Consider the following 19,802-nt stretch of genomic DNA (forward strand, 5'->3'; position numbering starts at 1 on the left):
TAAATAAATTAACATATCATGTCTATATTAACATATTTTTACTGGGAGTTTTTAAGGGTACAAGACTTGTACCCTTAAAAATATCAATGGTGCATCTGAACTCATATGTGAAAAAATTGATGCATAGAATGTAAAAGGTTAGCCACCCCTGATCTATATATGGATCACATAATGAATGAAAGTGGTATTAAACCTGATATCAAAATGAAGATGTTAATCTCAGCTCTTCACTTTAAGCAAGCTGTTATACACCTAAATAAATCCAGTGAAAGTCCACAGAAATCCTTAACTAAATTGACTAACTGCTGTAACAAATTTGGTATGAAAATCAGCAATAAAAATTTTTTTTTTTTTTTAAATTAAACATCAGCTGCATCCTGAATGAGAAACCTATAGAACAAATAAAACATTTCAGCTATTTTGAGGCAGTTTTTAGTGAGAATGACGAATTAATTATGGAAACAGAAAAACAGAATAAGCAAAGCTAGTATGGTAGTGGTGGGGACACAACTAAATAAATTTATAAAGAATAAAAGAGAAAGTCAAAATATTTAACTAGATATATACTATTTACCAATAATTGTCCAGATACTTGAACAATTTACAACTGATACCAGCAGGAGAACCCTAATATTGGGTATGTCCACCTTTGGCTTTGATCATCTCCTGTACCCTTTGAGGGAGGCTATCCACCAATGTGCAGCATCAGGTGGAATTTGTCTCCATTCCTCCATCAAAGCCACACTAAATTCAATGCCAGATCGAGGACGTCAACAGCAGCTCCAATTCGTCCCACAGGTGTTCAATGGGGTTGAGGTCAGGACTGCACAGGCTAGGGCAGTTGCTTAACACCTACCTCTTCATACCATTCTATAACAGCTGAAGCTTTTTGACATGGGGCATTGTAGTCTTGATAGTAACATGGGTCTATTCCATAAAAACTGCAGTGTAGGCAGCACCTGATTATCCAGAATATCAAGATCATGGAATCATCAACAACAACTAGTGGTCCCACTCCAAACTAGCTGATTGCACCCACACATCATTACTCCACCACCACCACCAAACTTAACTGTGGGTACAATACACTGTGATAACAAGTGTTCACCAGGCAACCTTCACACCAAACCCTGTCATCAGAATGAAAACAGGTGAACCTTGATTCATTGCTCCAGAGTGCCATTTTCCACTGGTTAATTGTCCAGTTCACATGCTCTCTGCACCAGGCCAGACTAGCCACCTACTTCGTTGTTATGATATTCAGCTTGTGTGCTGCTGTTCCTCTGTGAAAAACCCAGTAAATGGAGTTCTTTTCATACAGTATTAGCGCTCACCATGGTGTTACTGGCACTCTGGAATTCATCACGGTTGGTCTAACTGATTGTAACCGGTTTTTGCATGCCACCCATTTTCAGCAACCACTTTGGGTGTTTTCCTGCACTAGCGATGCCAGAACATCTCCATGTGTTGCACATCACCAACCATTGATTTAGAGTGGCAATGGGACGTATGGACATGCCACCAGACAGCCCACAATAACAGCTCTCCCAAAGTCATTGAGCTCACATCATGTTGCCATACCACCTGTATTCAACTGCTATAAATAAATACTGCTTCCTAATATCTGTGCACTGGTTTTTATGTTATTAACAAACCTGGAATGTTCCATAACTTCAAATAACAGGGATTTCCAGACAATTATTGGTAGATAGTGTATATGATATAGTGTTCAAACCAATTCTAACTCATGGATCTGAGCAATTGATCAAAATGGAGACAGAGATTGAGAGTTCTGAGGAAGATCAGAAAAGCAGATGGCATCAATGACAGAACCACATTATAAATGAAGATATCAGGATGAAAATTGACATTGTTGGCATTCAGGAATGGAATTGATGCTAGGATGGCAGGAAAGAGATCTAGAGGAAAACCAAGATCCTGGATATACTGATGTAGTAAGAAGTGCATGATAAGACCAAAATATAAGCTATGGCAATATTGGATTTCTTATAAATAAGACTAATTTGGAGGAAATTGACAAAAACAGAATAGGAAATTAGCAAATAATGTAAACTTTTCATGTATTCAAATATTCTGGAGGGTTCCCTCATACATTTGGAATGATGATAATATTTCAAAATACATTAATTCTGGATTTTCATGTTTATAATTTCACACTATTCCAGTTCTCCTTTCTTATGTCTCTGATTACTGTTTTCATCTGTATTTTTATTGTCGTCATTTTGCCTGCTTTATGAATGGTTTCTAAGATTCTGTATATTGGCTCTACTGTCAACATGCAATTCTTACCATTTCCTTTATCCTGATTCATGTCGTTTCCCCTCATTTGCTGATATCAGTTACAGTTTTTTCCTTTCTTTTATTTTCTAGTTTTAACACAGAATATAAATAAATTTTCTTCAGTAACTCCCACAGGATTATTCCCAGCATTCTATTTTGTGATGTGCAGAGTAGCATCATTTCTGAGGAAATTCAGTATCCGGAGAGTTCAACGAAAAACAATTAACTGAAAGACAATTTATCGAATGACAATTTATCGAATGACAATTTATCGAAAAAGCGATTCACGGAATAAACAATTCATCAAAAATCAGTTCATCGAACAACAGTTAATCGAAAAAGCAATTCCTCGAAAGGCAATTCCCTGAAAAAGCAATTTGCCGATCAGCAGTTAATCCAAAACACAATTCAACGAAATTGATCGAAAAACAACAATTCATCGAAAATACAGTTCACTGAAAAATGAATTACAGGGCATGTGGGGGTGGAGATATGTATGCAATTTTTTTTTGTTTTGAAATGTTTTGAGGGAGGTATATCTTTCAGGTCACTTATATACAGTCAACTACTATTTATCTGACTTCTTTTGGAATGCGATTTTTTGGGGGGACATACTGGTTGCAGTGAATGATATCCACTGATGCGGATATAGCTGAGATGTCAAATGAACATTTCATAAAGATATTTCATCCTTGTGAAAATAACATTCCTACAGAACTTGAGGTCAGTGGGGTGGGAGGTTGGTTGGTTGGTTGGTTTATAGTTTATTTGGCACAAAAACTACAAAGGTCATACTGTGTCATACTAAAGGTTACAACATTAGCATTTACGGAAAATTGTTAACAATATGTCTATACAAGAATCTAGTTTCACTAAGCAGCATCTCTAGGTAAACTGAATTGCTGCAGAGGGCACAGCAACACACAAGGTCAGAGGTTATTATAGTAGTGCAAAAATAGTTAACAATATAAGTTAATACATAATATATGAAACACTAAGTCAAGGAATGCAGTATCTACATTTGTACTGTAAAATATGTAAAATTATAATAGATGTAAAATTATAATAGATGCCTTTATAGCAGTACAAAAATAGGCAAAAAGTGATTATTATACAATATGCATGGATGAAAATTAAATTTAGCAATGCAGTAGAAACAAAATTTAGGATACATATAAACAGAATTACTAGAAAGTACACAAATAGGTAAGATGTCCTACAGCACTACATGATTATTCGAAAAATATAATAGTAAATAAGATGCATACACAAAATGTATGTTAAGTGATGCAGTATCTACATATAAACAAAATTACTGCAGAGGTTTCAGCAGTACATAAATAGATAACTATAGGTTAACATTTGTATATACAAAACAAGTCAAGGAAAGCAGTGTCTACATCTAGTAAGATTACAACAAACATTATTATACTAATGCTTAAAGAGTCGGAAAGGAATTATTATACAGCACTGATGCATAAAATTTAAGTTTAGCATTATGGTATTTACATATTAACAAAATTACAGCAGGGTGATACAAATATACAGGATCAAGGCCCATGGTAATATATTATTGGTCAGATTTAACCTAATGAATAATATATATGTATAAAAGTTAAGTTAAGCAAAAAAAAAAAAAAGTATTTACATATAAACAAATTTATGGTCAAATATGTTTGTACAAATTAATTCTTTCTAAAAAATTAAAAACATCACGTAATTTGCCTGAGTCTGATAGCATTTCCCTGAGTGTATATGGCTTGGTTAGATAGGTGAAAATTTCATTCTTCTCTCGTGTAAATTTTTGTCAATCTACCAGAATATGATGAATAGTGAGATGTGTGTTGCATTTTTCACATAAGGGAGGGTCAGCAGCTCTCAGTAAAATGAGAATGCGTAAGGTAACTGTGACCTAAGTGGAGCCTAGCAAGGACAACCTCCTCCCTTCTCTTTGTATGTTGACTAGAACGGCAGTGTTTAATTTCAGGTTTAATGTTATATAATTTGCTTGTTGATGTTTCTTGCCATGTTAACTCCCACTGAGCAATTAGCTTTGATCTTATAAGTTGTCTGTAGTCTGTATATGGAACCGTCAAATAGTATGTGGAGATGGTATGGGCTGATTTAGCAGCTGCATCTGCAGCCTCATTTCCTTTGATTCCGATGTGGCTGGGAATCCAGCAGAACTGAACATAGAAATTAAGGATTTTAATTTTGTGAAGCAGGTGTAGCACTTCATAAAGTACTGGATGAGGATTATACATAGGAGAGGAGATAGCCTGTAAAGAGCTCAATGAGTCTGTATAAATTATACACGTTTGGAAGCAGTTTTCTTTTATATGCACAAGTGCAAGCTGAATGGCATGTAACTCTGCTGTATAATTACTGCAGTCAGGTGGGATCTGATTTGAGATAATAATGTCAGGAAACACAGCAGCACAGTCCACAGAGGTGTTAGTTCTTCAACCATCAGTATAGATGGGTAAGAAATCAGCGTGTGCTGCTCTGTGTGCATTAAACAATTGCAGATAAATGGATGATGGGGTATAAGCTTTCTGTAGCTGACAAAGTGAGAGATTGCAGAATGGTGTGCAAACCTGCCATGGAGGAATGCTGTTATGTTTAATGTAGCTAATGTTATCAACATTTATACTAACAGCTTGCACAGTTTCTTTAATACGCATACTAAAAGGATGTATAGCAGTTTGATGTGTGTGATATTGAGCTTCCCAATGCAGAGAGAAAATACTATTCCGTGTAGGGTGATCTGGGAGAGATTTTATTTTTAGGGCGTAATTAAGAGACAACCGTTTCCGTCGAAGTGATAGAGCCGATAGAGTCATTTGCTTCTACATAGACACTTGGAGCGGGTGAGGCACAAAAGGCACCAGTAGCTATCCATATACCCTGATGATGGGTAGAATCCAACCATCGTAGGCTACTCTGACGAACCATAGACTTGGAACCCATAATCCAGCTTTGAACGTATAAGTGCATGATAAAGATGGAGTGATGGAGCTTGATCAGCACCCCACCAGTAGAGGATAGAGTGTGAAGGAGGTTCAAAGTTCTTTTGCACTTTTCTCTTTGTTGACGAATGTGTGCAAGAAATGTGAGTGTTCTGTCAAAAATGAGTCCCAAGAACTTGGTTTCTGTAGTTACTGGAATAACAGTAGGTCCCATTCTTAGTTCAGGATCTGGATGATGAGTGCGTTTTCAACAAAAGTGTACATAGACACTTTTTTCTGTTGAAAACTTAAACCCATTATTAAGAGCTCACAGAGAGATATGATCAATTGAATGATATAATCACGTAATCACAAGAAAGATATTTATTTAACCAAATATTTCGGTCTGGAAATAGCAGACCATCGTCGGTGGTATTACAAGAACAGTTTAAAAAATATACAAGCTAGAATACTAACAATAGATCGTTGAAATTAGAACATGCCGCGTGATGTTATATCACTAAGTATGAAACGAAATATTTTGAAGTAGAAACATGATTGAATTTGCTATTAAAAAAAAAAAAAAAAAAAAAAAAAAAAAAAATTAATGAGTAATCTTGATTAGGCTTTCCCAGATTTTTGATATAGATATGCAGTCATTACGATTCAGGTTGGGATGATGCAGCAAGGCCTCCACGCTTTCCTTGAACAAACGTTCGAACCTATAACGGGATCTATGTAAGAGGCGCGTTTTGGACCAAAGGATGCTGTGGTCAGTTTCAATCCCGTGTTGAGCCAAACCAGACTTTTCAGGTTTATTGTGAAGAATGGATGATTGATGTTCTTGGATTCTTTTTTCAAGAGAACGTCCAGTCTGTCCAAAGTAAGAGAGATCACAGTTGCAAGGAATTTGATAAACTCCAGGAAGAGATAAAGTTGAGCGTTTGTCTTTAGGAGAAGGAAAATGAGAAGACAATTTGTTAATAGGAGAATACGTAGCTGTTAAATCATATTTCTTCAAAATTCTTGCGATAGGTTCTGAAATACCGGAGATATAAGGAATAGGTACTCGACGTATTGAATCTTTGTTGTTTTGTGGAGGATTATAAGATGTAAGAAGACGTTGAATACTTTTTTCAGAAAAGCCATTGAGTTTCATGTGTTGCTGGATAGTAGAAAGTTCTTTCTGTAGATAATCAAAAGTAGAACAATTAGTTTTGGCTCTTTTGATGAGACATTTTATAATTCCTGTTTTATGACATGGATGATGGGCTGATTCTTTCAGAATATAACGACCTGTGAATGTTGGTTTCCTGTATACTGTAGTTGTAAGAATATTTGAAGATGATCGGATGAGGAGAACGTCTAAAAAAGATAACTGGTTGTTTTCTTCTAATTCCATAGTAAACTTTATGCGATGATGTAAGGAATTAATACTGTTTAAAAAGGAAGATAAAGTGTTTTTACTGTGAGGCCAAATAGCAAATATGTCATCTATATATCTTACCCAAAAAGATGGTTGAGGGAAACTAGATGTGAAGAGGACTTTTTCTAAATGTTCTAAATAAAAGTTGGCTAAAGCTGGAGAAAGAGGACTTCCCATGGCTGTTCCTTCTACTTGGCTATAAAATTTGTTTTGACATATGAAATAACCAGAATGTATAACGAAATCGAATAGTTGATTCTCCTACTTACCGTATAGCCAAATATCTAGCTAAATTACTGAAATCTTACATTGGCAACTCCAGTTCGTTTTTAAAAAACTCCTCACATTTCTTAGAAAAATTAAAAGATGTCTCATTACAACCTACAGATCTTATGGTTAGTTTTGATATAGAATCTTTATACACCAATGTACCTCTTAAAGAAACTTTAAAACTACTTGCTGACATCTTTCCTCAAGATATTATAAAACTATTCGATTGATGATGGTAGATGTTTTATCATTTCATAATGGAGTCAACAGGTCCTACTGAACTAGGGTGAAATTGCAGGAGAGCTCTTTTTAGTTCCTCCTTGACAAATGGCTGATTATATCGCTGAAGAATGTTGGTAAAAAATTAAGCCTTTGTTTCTCTTGCTGCTCTTTCAGTATTAAAAATTCCAGAGAATATGAAGCTGTTGCTGAGATTTTAGCAAAAGTTTCTCCCAAAGTATCTGCAATAGCTTGGTGATCAGCAAGAACACTTCCATTATAATCTAAGGTGGACAAACAATGTGTACTATATCTGCCTTTCATTTTCCGGATTTTATCCCATAGAATTTTTGGACTGGTCATTTGATTAATTGATGTAGTAAATTGGATCCATGATCGTTTTTGACTCTGACGTCTTACAAAACGTGCTTTGGCTCGAGCACGCTTGAAAGTTATTAAATTTGATGTGGTGGGGTATCTACGAAATATGCTCCGTGCTCTGTGTTGATCTTTTTTGGCTCCCTGACATTCTGGGTTCCACCAAGGCTTTGGATAGACTGGAAATCAAGATGATGTTTTTGGGATGCAGGTTGTTGCTGCCTGGACAACGCATTCTGTTATATATTTTACAGCTTTATCGATAGGTGTTTGACTGATGGCATCAGCATTAAATTTTGCAAGATGAGAGAAAGCGTTCCAGTCAGCCTGGTCCATTTTCCATATAGGTAACCATGTGGGTGACCATGGTTCCTGTGAAAACGTTGTACAAAGAACAGGAAGGTGATCACTTCCATATATGTTCTCTTCAACGTCCGACATGAGCAGTGGAAGAATGGAAGGGGAACAGATTGTAAGATCATTTGCAGAATATGAGCGGGTAGGCATATAAAAGAAAGTATTGAGTTTATTATTCAGAAGGGGAAAGGTTATTATTATCAAGAATTTTTTCAATGATTCGACCTCGTCTATTAGTGGTGGTACTACCACATAGAGTATGGTGACCGTTAAAGTCACCCATCAAAAGTATGGGTTCAGGCAGTTGTGAGATAAGGTTATCAAGATCAATTTCATTTAACTCAACATTTGGCGAGAAATAAATTGAACATACTGTAATAAGGAATCCCACAGAGAAGCGAATCGCTTCCGCATCCAGAGAAGTAAGTATTAAGTTGGACCTAATGGAAAGGATTATGACTGCCCACTAGGATAGCAACTCCTCCATGAGCAGGACCATCTCCAGTTCTATCCTTATGTACAACAGTGAAATTCCTAAAGGTATGGTCCTCATTGGGTCTTAAGTAAGTTTCCTGTAGCCAGAAACAGAAAGGTTTGTGTTTTTGCAACAACATCTTGATATCGTCAATATTCTGGCAGATCCCACAACAGTTCCATTGTAAAAATTTTCCTATTGTTTTGATTTATTGACTTGTCTGGTTTTCAAGAGGTTGAGGGCTTACCTTTGTCAGATTTATATTTATCCACTGTTTTAGGGAAGTATGGATGGCCAGTGTTCATCTCTTCCTCTGGTAGAGTGTTCAAAACATCAAATGTGTTAGGGCCAGTTGGTATGCTTAGTTTACTTTCAGTGGGTATCGAGGTATCCATTTTTTCTGTGTGAGTGTCTGGTGGTTTATCTTTGAGTGAAGATAAACCACCTGTTTATCTTCACTCAAAATTCATCTGTCAAAAAAATAATTTTTTTGACAGATGAATTTTCATTGAATGGGACCATTTTTGAAGTAGTCTCTAGAGTAAGGCCATACGTCTTGTGATTAATGCACTCAACACTTGCGATTGTAAAGTTCAGATATGGTGAAATTATCAAATGATGGAATAGACAAATAAATTTGAGTTGCTGTTGGCACGTTTTTAATTGTTACTTTTTCAGCATAACAGGATCGTAGAACAGGTGTAATGGTGGCTAGCTTTCTTTTTGCATCCTGATATGTTATGTTTTGTTCTGTTTTTATTTTTTGTATCTCTTTTTCATCTTTCCATTTCTGACATGCATGAGAGTATGCTGGATGATCTCCCTGACAGTTGACACATTTAGCTTTTTTTTTCACAGCAAGATTTATTTTCATGTTCTTTACTACCACATCGGGCACAGGTAGTAGAACCACGACAGGCAGTTTGGGCATGTCCATATCTTTGACATTTAAAGCATCTCAGTGAGTTAGGGATGTACATTCTAACAGGAGACAGCTGAGATACCCTGCTTTTACAGATGTCGGAGGCCTAGGTGTATCAAAAGTAAGGATGATGTGCTTGGTTGAGACCAGGCGACCATCCCTGCATATCAGGATGTCGTCACAACACATTCCTGATGAGGAGAACATATCTCCTCATCAGGAACCTCAAGGATTTCCCATTCTGATATCACTCCTCTACTGGAATTGAGTGTTCTGTGAGGTGTTACTGAAATTTGTATTTCGCCCATTGTCGTTGCTCTCAGTAGTTTCTCGGAATGTTGTTTGAACATTGTTTCCATGAGGATATCACCAGAACGCAATTTCTTGACAGTTTTGGGAGGTCCTGCCAGTCCTTCTAATGGGTCTTCTCTGTAATTCATTATGACATATCATTCTGTTATAGTGGCATTTATTACAGTGCTTGTCTACTGTATCCAACAAAATATTCCTGAAGTTACAGTAATAAACAAATTAACTCTGAACATGCACATTTTAAAGAAAAATTTTAATTTTGCAAGGAAATAGGTACAAAAATTAAACTCCAACTTTACATAATAATTTATATCTACTCCTCTGTTCCTAATAAGTTCATTAATTCTCTTAGACATGGACTCTACCAACGTAGAACACATTTTTCTTATTTCTGCATCTCAAAACCATATTTTTATAATGGATTGTATTAAGTTATCCTTTGTATCACAATTTAATTTTCCAAGTCTCTTTTTCACTATGGTCCAAATTTTCTATTGGATTAATGTCAGGAGAGTTATCTGGCCACTAAAGCAATTGGATGTTGTGATTTTTGAGGACTTCTTTCACTTTTTTTGTAATATGGACATGTGGTATGGAGCAAGATCCTGTTGGAAGATGAGTTCTCTGTCTTTCTGGATCTGTGGGACCACTTTTCTCCAATATTTTTATGTATCGGTCACCTCAGAACATCTTTTTAGCTGGGTGTTTAGGAGCTCATTGAAGGTGGGGTGGAGAAGTCTTCTCAGCTACTGATTTGCAGAAAAAGGGTACTCACTCTCCTTGGACAAAAAAAATTACTCTCATCTGAGAATATGCCTTCTTCCACTTCTCAACAGTCCAATTTTTGTACACTTTTACCCACTTTTTCTGGATAGTCTTCATCAACAGTTGTTTCTTTTTTGGTCTGTGAACAGTCCTTCCTGTTTCCAACATCTTCAATAGACTGTCATGTCAGAAACATTAATCCCACAACCTGCCAAGTCTCCATTTAAGTCTACAGCAGACAATTTTGGATTCATTTTGCTTTTCTTAACTAGTAAACAATCTTGAGTAAGTGAGTTTCCTTTTTTGCTCACATCTTCCTTTTCTATCAGGAGAAAAAGTATCCATCTCCCTAAACATCTTTAAATCGCATTAACAGTACCCAAACCAACACCACATTCACTGGCAAGTTGTCTTTGAGTCATGAATGTGTGCTGAGAAAGAGTACATATTTTTAAATACTTTCTTGGAGTTGAATCCATTTTATAGCTACACAAAATGAATAAACACTATGAATGTCAACTTATTTACACAATTAAAAATGTGCAACACTTATTAATAAACATCATAGAGACATCTAATCTAAGAGTTTCATGCCAAATAGAGAAAACTATATAAAGTTCGGCAAGTCCAATAAGACTGCAAAAAAGGTCGAAACTGGTCTGGATAGTGACCTTCTCTCATAATGTAGAACAGTAATACATCTCCTAGGAGCTGTGTTTTACATTATGGGAAAATATTAAGGACAGTGATCGGATCTTACTCCACCTTTACTACAAGTTGCCCTGGCATTGCACTACCAGGTGTTGGCTTATGCTTGGACTCGCCGAACTTTATATACTTTTCTATATTCGGCATGAAACTCTTAGATTAGATTTCCTATCTTTGAGTTTCTTATTCAGCTAAGAAATAATGTGGTATTCAATATCCACTTAATTTTGAATCATTTTTACTTCACCAAAGTGAAGCCTGTTGGCTCTTATTTCAGTAATCATAGAGACAATTAAAACATGAGCACTCAACCAAAATAGTGAATTAAAACCAAAAATAGTAAACGAAACCAAAACCAAAATTATTATGAACTGAAGCAAAAACCAAACCAAAATCAAAAACTTGAAAATTCGGCTTGTTTGAATTAATTTGTTCACTACTGTACTACAAGTGTGCTGTAGTAAGAGTTGACCATAAGGGTATTTGATGATGATGACCAATATTTCATTCAATATTTGGCTAGCCAGTAGAGAATCCTTATCCCAGTCCAACAGGACATCTGTGGGATAAATTGGAATGATAGGCACAATTTAGATTGTGTGTGTTGTGTGTGTGTGTGAGAGAGAGAGCGAGCAAATTGGTGTCTGTGTCTTTTCAAAGTTTAAGACAGTGTAGGAAAAAAAAGTGTTTCTATTTTTAGTTTAATATAATCACCATAGAAAAGAGTCCTTTAAGTTACACTTTAGTTTCAATTATGGTCAAAGCAAATTATATCAGGTTATATTATGTCTGATATTGCTGGTTTCCAGGAGAGAAAAATCCCTGCTACTCCTGTATGAGTCTGGATGACTCACCTTCAGCTGTATAAAGCCATATAAAGGTTTTTACATTCTAGATAGGATTTGAACCCATGTATTTCCAACTAATGGATATTGCTGTCACCAAGCAAGCTATGGAGAATTGCATTAAGTTGAGTAATTCAGTATTCAAATGCAAAAGTATTTGTATGATGGAACTTACTTTTAGGTATATTTCAGTTTTTTAACAGATATCAAAACTGAACTGGTTTCTGGATTTTGTTATCAACACATCTAAAAAGTGCAGTGAAGATCAAATATGCACCATCTGAACAACATGCATATTGTACAGGCATTCACAAAGGACTAACTCAGAATTCCAAATAATCAGAATGCATCAATATATCAGACTCCTTTTAGCAGAATTAAATGTTAATGTATCTGTTGCTGTCTGTTCAAACATCTGATGAACATATTAACCAGAGAAGCAATGGGGATAGACTTCATAAGAAGACCAAAAACTTCTTTTTACATTAATCCTTTTCAAAGTAGCAAACAGCATGCAATAAAGGAAAGGGAATCTAGCATTATTATTATTATCCCAAGACCTCCATGGCATCAAAGACTCATTGCAGGAGATCCCTTTGTCATACACACAGTTCATCATACTGTGCCTTAAATACATTCAAATTCTCTGCAGGCACCACTCTCTCAGGCAATGCATTCCAATCACTCACAACTCTCCAAGCAAAAAAAAAACTGCTTCTCACTTCCTTGCTCACATTCTCCTATCTCCCACCATTTTATGAAAAACCTCTTCAACGTTAATCTTATAACAACCCCTTACCAACCACTTATTTCTATCATATCACTGCTCTTCTTCCAATCCACTAGTCTTTGCAATTTGTATCTTCTCAACCTTTCTTCATATTCAACATTCCAAAGACCAGAAATTACCTTAGTCAACCCCCCCCCCTCTGGACTCTTTCCAATATCTCTTCATCCTTTTGAAAACCAGGTAACTAAATCTGTGCACAGTGGTCCATATGTGGCCTAATCAATGCCTTACAGTGAATCAAAATCACCTTACTTCTACAAGCAAGGATATTCTGCAGACTCCACATCATAGCCAGAATTCATTGTATTGTCTTCACAATTTTGGCAATGTGGTCTCTAAATTTTAGATTGTTATCCACCATCCCAAGATATCTGATTTCCACAACCTCCAACAATATATCCCCACCCACCAAGAGTAAATTCTACATCCTATATTTGTTTTCCAAATTTTAAAACCTTACATTTTTGCAACACTGAACTGGCATCTCCACTTTCATGCCCATTCACTCAGTCTAAGTCTTCTTGTAAGGCAACAACATCTGCTCTACTCCTCATAGTTTACCCCAGCTTTGCATCATCTGCCAAAAACTGAATATTCCCATTCAAATTCTCCCCAATATCGTTAAGATACAGGATAAACAGCAATGGCCCTAAAGCAGACCCCCCCCCGAAGCACACCACTAGTGATTTTCCTCTTCTGGGATACTGCCCCCCCCCCCAACACACACACACACAACTTGCTGATATCTAACAGATAGTCAATCTCTTATCTATCCAATTCACTAGTCTAATATCCAACCACATCCAATCTAGTTTGAATATCAACTTATCATGTGGTAAATTATCATAGCCTGACACAGAAACTGGCCTATAATTTGATGCTTGAATTCTATAACCTACTTTATGAAGCAGTACAACCTTGCCTTCTTTCCACTCCTTTGGAACTTTACCCAATGTAAGACTCACATTAAACAAGTATGTCAAGGCAGATGCCAACTCTCTGGCACATTCCTTGAAAATAAGTGGTGATATTGCCAGCCTGGTTTGACAAGTGGTTAGCGTATCAACTCTCTCTCTCCAGCCAAAATGCTGCGGGTTCGAATCCTGCCATGGGCATGGATGTTTGTGATTGCCATTGAAAATACTAGTGGTGCTGGTGGGCAGTAGATGGCATCGGTGTGGATGATGAGGTTCACTGTAGTTGGTGGTGACGGGAAGTTGTAGAGTCCTCCCTCAATGAGTCTTTGGACTCCCTGGAGGTGTCACATAATAATGATAATAATAATATATTATCAAGTCCCACAGTCTTATTAATATCACGTTAATATTGAGTCCTCACATGGCTGGCAAAAACCCAGGTCATTTTCACTTTCACCAACTGGAGGGTGATTTTACACCTCATTTATAATGACATCCTCTGATGAGATGATGAAATCCAACACCCTCAATCCTCGTGTGCTCTCTGTTGCATACTATCTGAGGTAGTTATCCTTCAAAAACTCAAAAAAAATTCATTTCCTTTACTTTAGGCTGCTATCTTGTCATCCCAATCTATACTCCCATAATTAAAATCATCCATAATGATCACCCTTTTCCTATTTGCTTGGCTAATTTGCTTAAAAATTTCATGATCACTACCCTCCACATTTATAGAAACATCTAAGTATTTCATTCTATTCACCTCTATTCTCATACCATACTGCCTCAAAACCACTGCCACTATTTCCCCATTCTACCTCTACCTTCTATGGACATAACTCTTTGTCTATTGTCAATAGCATTCCACCTCCCTTTTTATCCTTTCTATCTTCAAGAAAAACATAATACCCTTCCATCTCTATTCCTGTCAGGATGCCATCCTCATCCAACCATGTCTCATTTATTCCAACAATTTTTAGGTGAACAAACTCAAATCAATGCAACCATTTCAGTTTGCTTGTTTCTCACACTTCTATAATTTTGTATATCATTGATATACAAACAAAACAGCTCATTCCTGAATCCATGACAAGTTTAAAGATATAACTTTTCCATACCTTCCTTGAGTCATTTCTTTTTCACCTTATCCAATATTTGGTAGGGAATGCATCAATTGGATAATTCAAAATTTCTTCAACAGGAACACTCTTACAGGGATGTGACATCTGCGTTTGCTGACATGGTGATGTCTAAAAGAGCAATGAGTTATGTTAAATATACTGATGATGCCTAGTTATCTGAAAACTCACCAGATTTGAGGTAGAGTCATTTGTGCATTATCTGAATAATATATATTCTTCAGTATTTAGTTTAAAAGATGAGAAAAATAGTGCACAGTCCTTCCAATGTACTCAAAACAAAATCAGAAAACCAGTTCAACTTTATTATCTACAGAAAATCCACAATCACTGAAGGATACAGGTACTTACATATTAGGTTTCAATATCCTTAGAGTTAAAATCTGAGCATTCTAATTATTCTGACATTCTCTTAGATAAACAAATGAATCCATCACACAAAATCCTCTGCATTTTGATGAACAAACTGCTTCATTCAGTTAAAGGACTATTTCATATGCAATGGCTAGAGTGCAAGTAAAAACATCTACTGAATTGCTGCAGCAATACTTAGAAACATGATATCAAAGTGACATACAAAGTCATAAGATTGTGGCTGTATTTGCCAAAGCTCCTTCACTAATGATATAACTATTCCAGATGATACAGATGTGGATGTGGTTGAAGCATTCCATACATTGACCAGAATGGTCAATTATGTGAAACAAGTAAAAAAAAAGAGCATCACAGAAGTATTGCTAACCAAAAAAAAAAAAAAAAATCAGAACTCTTAGACAATGGTTTGGATAAGTTCATGAAATCAGCTGGGAGAGTCATCAAATCTTCTTATAATGACCAGAAATATGAACATTCTTTTCTTAAAGTGGTTCTAGTAAAAATAAGTAAAAAAAAAGAGAAGAATATGTATAGTTTAACCAACCAATATATGACTAGATCAGAATGTGATTGCCAACAGCATAACACATAAGCACCTTTCAGTACTACTTCTCAACGATAACAGGCTACTGGAATGATCCTATTTGGACATTTTTCTTGTTTGTTTTATGTGATATGTAAGGTAATACTGTGAGACTTATTAAAGGAGATAAAACGATTTCATCTGAAAAGTTCCCATCTTAAATTACACAATCATCCATAGTTGATGAATCCATAAGAACTACAACCAAAATCCCTATTCACAACCAGAATGACTGCAGGAACATTTTGAGAGCCTCATCTGCCTTGATACAATAGCAAACCATCAGGTCATAGTAATAACCACACTGAATCACATATGCTTTTGTAGCCAAGAACAAGATTATAGTTTCCTTTTGACAAGTGTTCCCTCCATGTGGTTGTAACCAGAGTCGGCGCTAGGGTCTTTGGCGCCCGCATGCAATTTCTATCTAAGCGCCCCTCTAACGATCCGGGAGAGTGTGGTTCTTTTACGATAATAAAAATTTTAATTATTTGAAATTTCTTAAATAAATTTTGACAGAACAATCACACGTTGGTTCGCTAAATGTAACGAACCGTGGATGTTGGCTAGGCAGGATAATCATTAAAAACCAGAATATTCAAAAAATTCTCAAAAGTTAAAGCAAATTTTGATAAAGCCACTTCACTTGAATCGTTGAATATAATGATACAGGGATTATAGCCTTCTCACCGACCCGAATCGCTAACAAAATTAAAATGAATTTTAATTAAAGTTAAAATTTATTTGAACTAAAGTTTAAAAAATTCTTACATTTTACAAGTTAGTAAGAATTTAGTAACTTGTAAAGAATTTTTAATAATTTTTATAAGTGGAACTATCTTTTAGAAAAATAAAAGAAACTCAAAATAGATGAGAAAATAAGAAAAGAATTCAGAAATAATTAGAACATTTAATATAAGTATTCAAAAAATGACAACTTTACAGAATAACAGAAAATAAATTAAATTACATAAATATACTTGAAATTTTTTTTATTAAAATTTCAAGGTTTTTGATTTCATATTCACAAAATTAGAAATAATGGTCTTAACGTTTAATTCCACACATATCATTTTCAATAGCTATTAACACCAAACTAACAAGCCTTTTTTGTGACATAATTGTTCTTAAGTAGGTTTTAATCAATTTCAACTTGGAAAAGGAATGTTCACCACTCACTACACTAACAGGTAAGGTTAATAGAATTCTTAAAGCAATTGAAAAGTTAGGGAAAGATAAATTATTGGACACAATAAAATTAAGAATATCGAAAGGGCTTTTGAATATTTAAATTATCCTTCCGAAAAATATCCCGGAAATCACATAACTCGTCATATAGTTCTGTTGCATTTGCATCTTTATTGTCGCAGTCCTTCAAGAGAATCTCTAAATCGTCACAATTTTTTCGTAAATCTTGGTTATTAATTTGTAGTAATCTATACAAGAAATTGAAATTATCATAATATGTTTTTAGTTGTTCAAAACGTTCTATTAACAAACACACTGCAACGTCTATAAGTGTATAAAACACATTCACTCTAAATTTATCTTCTGGCAATTGTGGCGTTTCGTCATGATGCTCGTAGTCAAATTGTCGTGTCTTCTTTCGTCGTCGAACTTCCGTACCAGTTTTAAATTCTTGTTCTCCATCCACCTCTTCACTCAGTTCTTTTGCCGTTTTTAGAATTTCTTTAAAATTTGTATCTGATCGATACTCTTGTAAGAATATTTTTAAGTTTTCGATAGATTCTAAAGCAAGTGTAATGTTCATATTTTTGTCTTGAAGTATTTTACTCACAGGGTTTATTCTGTTAAGTATATCATGCCAAGTTATAAGAGAGCAAATAAATTTGTAGTCCTTTATTTTAGCACATAATATTTGTACTGCATGCTGAGTTTCTTTATTAAAATTTTCATTATTTAAAATTTCAAAAAGTGCATCATAAATTTCTCCTAACTGATATCGTATAGGGCGGATTGCATTAATTTTACTTTCCCATCGCGTTTCTGATGGCTGTTTCAATGTTAGTTTTTTTACGAACTTTAAAAGGATTGCCCAACGTTTGTAAGAGAATGAAAAGAAATTTTATATTTTTTGAATAATTGCAAAGAAACTAATTGTATCTGCATTCACTTTGGCTGCATCGTTAATGATTAAATTTAGAGTATGAGCAGCACATGGCACGTAAAACGCTCGAGGATTTTTGTTCAAAAGCAAATTTTGGAGCCCATATTTTTTCCCTTTCATATTTGCCCCATTTTCATACCCTTGACTTTGCATGTCTTCAATGGGAATGTTCCATTTTTCCAGTTGTTCCATTATTGTTACACATAAACCATGTCCGTTCGAATCTGATATATCTGCAAAACCTAAAACGTTTTTCCTGATCTTGACAATTCCATTGTCACAGGAAACAAAGCGAACAATAATGGTCATTTGTTCTGTTTTACTTGCATCAGGTGTGCAGTCTAAAATTATGGAATAATATTTAGATTTTCGAATTTATAATAAAATTGTATCCCTGATTGCGTTACTTAAAGTTTCCAATATTTCATTTTGACTGTCTTTACTCAAATAGTGTACCCTACTGTATTCGTTGTAGGGCCCTTTCAACATGAGTTTCCATAACGGGATCAAACATAGCAAACAGTTCGACTAATTTTAAAAAATTGTCGTTACTCCTTTCATATAATTTATCAGATGATCTATGAAAAGCTAAATTTCGACTACCAAGGAATTTTATAATTTCAATCAAGCATTCTAAAACACTTGTCCAATGTTTCTTTTCCATTTCATACATGCTTTGAGTCTTGAAATCAATAGTAGTTTTGTTTTTTTAATTTTTTATCAAGTTCCTTCCATTTAAAAAAATTTTTCATGTGAGTTAAACTAGTATCATGTCAATGTAAAGTTGTACTTACATTTCTCCAATCGTTATAACCTTCTACAAGACTCAGTAAGTGATGCAGTTGATTTAGTAGGTGCAACAAGTTTGCTACAAAAGCAAAAAACAGAATTTAAAGTTTCGGAATAAATGAGCCATGTTCTTGGCACGAGCTCCCATTTTCCATTTTTCTATTATAATACGTGTCGCCAAATTTACGACCATATGTATCTCTGGGATATATTATATTTTTCTTTTGAACAGGCCCCATTTCAATTAAAACAGCTCGTAATTTTTCATCAATATTTCCCCATTCACCTGGATCTTCTAAATTTACAGAGACTAGCAATGTGTTAGTTTCGTGGTCAACTACAACTAAATCTTGTTGTAGTTGACTAAATCCTAATTATTTTTCATTTAAATCATGTTCAATTATCTTGTTCAATAGTTGCAATAGTACTTTCATGAAAACTAGATGATGTGCACGGTTCTTCAACTCTGATTTCTGATGTATCGAGTTGGTTACAATCTGTATCAGAATATTTTAATATTTTAACAAATTTATTAAGAGTCCCAGTTTGTTTCTTAATATCTGCTTCTTTTGCAGTATAACGCTTACGATTTTGTGCACCGAATAACTTTTTTTAAATTTTTGATTCCATTTCTATTTTATACCCACAAGAAATTATTACACAACACGACACAGAGACGAAATAATAGTCGGCACTGCGCTACTGTCAGTAGCCTACTGAGATGCGTACCATATGACTGGTTAACTAGCAACAAATGTTTTGTACAAAAATTTGTTTCTGCGCATAAAAACCGTTCATTGTTTCACTTTAGACAGATTGCAGTAGGCACAACATTCTGCAGGCAAGCATTTAGCCTGCTCTAGCTGCAAATTGTAAACAGCCAGCTGATCAAAGAGACGGCAATATATTTTTTTTTAATTTTTATTTGGTGTATCCAGCCTTATTTATTTTAATATTGATCATTCTAAGAATTCTAAAAATTTTTATGATAAAAATTATGTTTCTTAAAAATTAACTTATGAACTGCTCCCTGGCAGCAGCGGCGCCCGCATGCCCGCTTCCGCCAGCCTTGATTGTAACATACTTTAATACTTTTTTAAATTATGTTACATAGATGAAACAGCAGAAGCATTATTAATTACAGTCAGTTTCTAA

General features: G+C 35.1%; 1 protein-coding gene across 6 annotated transcripts in view; it reads right to left on the minus strand.

The window, feature by feature from the left end:
- The window catches only part of LOC150099700 (fanconi-associated nuclease 1-like), a 346,925-nt gene that overhangs the window by 272,063 nt on the left and 55,060 nt on the right, over positions 1 to 19,802 (minus strand). The gene's annotated exons all lie outside the window — the stretch shown is intronic.

The sequence above is a fragment of the Typopeltis vanoorti genome, chromosome 14 (genome assembly GCF_054136105.1).
Source record: "Typopeltis vanoorti isolate ZY-2024b chromosome 14, IOZ_Tvanoo_1.0, whole genome shotgun sequence".
Taxonomy (NCBI): Eukaryota; Metazoa; Arthropoda; class Arachnida; order Uropygi; family Thelyphonidae; genus Typopeltis; species Typopeltis vanoorti.